Source organism: Podarcis filfolensis (assembly GCF_964270895.1).
Source record: "Podarcis filfolensis genome assembly, chromosome: 7".
Classification (NCBI taxonomy): Eukaryota; Metazoa; Chordata; class Lepidosauria; order Squamata; family Lacertidae; genus Podarcis; species Podarcis filfolensis.
Window position 1 is genome coordinate 19,133,489 of NC_139603.1, and position 3,197 is coordinate 19,136,685.

Below are 3,197 nucleotides of genomic sequence, written 5' to 3' on the forward strand. Positions count from 1 at the left end.
AAAGGCGATTATGGGGTTGCGGCACTCATCTTGCTTTCAGGCTGAGGGAGCTGGTGTTTATTCACAGACAACTTTCCGGGTCATGTGGCTAGCATGACTAAATCGCTTCTGGCACAACAGGACACTATGATGGTAACCAGAGTGCACAGAAATGCCATTTACCTTCCTGCCACAGCGGTACCTATTTATTGCACTGGCGTGCTTTCGAACTGCTAGGTTGGCAGAAGCTGGGACAGAGCAACGGGAGCTCACTCTGTCACAGGGATTCGAACCACCGACATTCCAGTCGGCAAGCCCAAGAGGCTCAGTGGTTTAGACCACAGCACCACCTGTGTACCCATATATCCATGTCATATATCATAGTATATATGATTTAACATATATAATAAACACAGCCTTGGGTGCTGGCGGAGAGCTCAATTAAAATGTTGACATGCACTAACAATTCAGCATCAATACAAACAGCAGGTGAAACGAAAACTTTCACAGGATCAACTGGTTGTTTTGAAAGGGGAATTGGGATTCCAGGTATACAGAACTCTCCTTCAGGCTCTGGATATGAGGGAGATTTTTAAAATGAACTTACTGGACTGTTGGGCTGAGCATTAGAGAGGTTTATTGGCTGCAGTAGTTGGTTGGCATGGAGATGCCCTCACAACAATGTAAACATGACATTATGATGTCACAAGCAGGATGAGCTCCAAGCCTTTGCAATGTGAGAGAGCTAACATTATGACCGAGCCCTATGAAAATGGATTTTCATAGCAGGTGATGATAAGTAGTTTTATAGCGGCTTGGAAAGTTTATGCTTTCTGAATGCCTTGTTAATCAAAGAGTTAGCCTTATGCATGTTTGTTTGGGCTGATTCACAATATTGCTTTCTGTGACATGTTGCTTGTTCCTAATGAAAGTATTGTTTGACTGTGGATTTTGATATTTGTCCAACGGACTGATTTAACTTCATCGTCCTTTTGCAGAGAGCTATGTTTTAGATTTAGGTTCATCATAGTGCAACTCATCCACTTTTGTACTGTGATGGCAGCCTCGTATTACAGGGCCATTTTATACCGTCTGCATTCCCTGCTGCCGCCAGAAAATAGTAATTTGAAATGTGACTGTTTGGGTATTTTTCACCCTCTTTGGGGCAATGCTGTTTTGACATGAGAAGAAAGTCACATGGATGGGTTGCGAAATTGAGTATGAAGGCAATCAGGATGAATCTTTGTAACAAGTGATGATAAATAGATTTATTTGGAAGTATGCTAACTTTACTATTGGGGGAAAGTTGCAAGAGCAAAAACAAACATTGCTGTATAGTCAGACTGAGTTACCTACATTTACTGGTCCCTGCAGCTGGCATGGAGGCAGTAGCCTAGGTTGAAAGCAAACATGGCATTCTGATGTCATCCATGATGTCACAAACAAGATAAGCTCAAATGATCAAAAAGTGAGGAACAGTTAACAGTCAGACAGAGTCTGAACAACGTCAGGATGGATCTTCATAACTGGTGAGTGTAAATAGGTTTATTTGGGAGCTGTATCAGCATTATCAAAGTTAAAAGATTTGCAGATTGCTAAATCCTAATCTGCCAACTTCTAACACCTTGCCCAAGGACCTAACATAAAGAATAAGAGGACAAGAAGAACATACATTTAAAGAAGATTGGAAAATGTTTATTGAATATATGAGGAGAGATAGTGTACACTTGAAAACATTGGCAGAATTAAGATAAATTCAACAGTGTAAAAAAGTTTTGATGGATGTAACAATGGAATAGTGAATGGTTTCGTGTTTATGTAAAATATGCAGGAATTTATGTTATGCAAAATGAATCATGGAAAGAGAAGAAGGGAAGTCATTGATATTTCCTGTATATTTTAGAAGATATATTCTAATTACAAATAACATCTTTTCTTCTTAAGAAAAAACAACAACACCCATCTCAAAATGTTGTTGTATAAGAAAGCCAGCAGAGGGGGTACGAGTCAGTTAGCAGCTATCCTCAAGCTTAGCTAGGTTGCCATATTTCAAAAAGTAAAATTCCTGACAACCGAAAAGCTCTTTTTAGGAAGACCCCAAAATTGTTGAACTTCTTTTTAGGAAACCACAAAACTAGTGATTTTAAGCTTTTTGAGCTGTTTCCACTGCTATTTCCATCTTGTAGCCATAAAAAATTCCCCCTGACACCATTATTTACACCCGAAAACCAGGACTTGTCAGCAGTGCTTTTTTCTGGGGGCACCTCTAAACATTTTGTGAATCTGTTTGGCCTCACTGAGGGGCAGTATGAATAGGAAAATGAGAGTACCCCTATATATATATATATATATATATATATATATATATATATATATATGAAATTAAGCCCTGCTTGTCAGGAATTTTCTTGATATATGGCAAGCCTAAGCTTAGCTACCACAGACAGCAAACAAGCTGAGGATCCTAGTCTTGAATTTTCTCTTTCTAGCAGCGCAGTGGAATTCACCTGACTGTCTGTCACCAAGACTCTCAGGTAGGATTTACTGCACATCCTATGTTTGCAAAAATCTATATGTAATGAGGAAGAGAATGGCTGTAGCCTGTAGCATAGTGGAAAAAAGATTATCTTGGATTGCAGAAGATCCCAGGTTCTTTTCTCTCTTTTTTGGAAAATATGTTTTATTTGGTTTTACAAATGCAGAGTTAGAACAACGCAAAATAAATACCCATATTTACAGATTCCTCTGAATGTCTAGACTCTGCCCCCCATCACCTACATGGGTCTTATTGTCAATGTTTTCAACTGCATATTTTTTTTCATATTCCTTAATTCTTAGGAATGTTGAGTTGTGTCGTAGAGAGAGGTATCCTGCAATGGCTGCTAAGAAGGAATAATAATAATACCAACAATATCAACAATAACAACAACAACAACAACAACAACAATAATAATTTATTATTTATATCCCACCCATCTTGGTGGCTTCCAACAGAATATATATATATATGTATAGTGATAAAACATCAGTCATTAAAAACTTCCCTAAACAGGGCTGCCTTCAGATATCTTCTAAAAGTCAGATAGTTGTTTATTTCTTTGACTTCTGATGGGAGGGCATTCCACAGTGCAGGTGCCACTACCGAGAAGCTCTCTGCCTGGTTCCCTTTAACCTTACTTCTTGCAGTGAGGAAACCTCCAGAAGGCCCTCGGCACTGG

The 3,197-nt window shown here is 38.9% G+C and overlaps 1 long non-coding RNA gene across 2 annotated transcripts; it reads left to right on the plus strand.

Annotated features, from left to right (window-relative positions):
- The first annotated feature begins 698 nt into the window (after nucleotides 1-698).
- Nucleotides 699-2,881, plus strand: LOC310766897. Of its 2 annotated transcripts, none has more exons than XR_014550509.1 (3): nucleotides 699-768; nucleotides 1,354-1,508; nucleotides 2,818-2,881. It is a non-coding gene; the product is annotated as an uncharacterized lncRNA (long non-coding RNA). The 2 variants fall into 2 exon arrangements; XR_014550510.1 differs by having other exon boundaries at nucleotides 2,469-2,852.
- The last annotated feature ends 316 nt before the right edge of the window (nucleotides 2,882-3,197 follow it).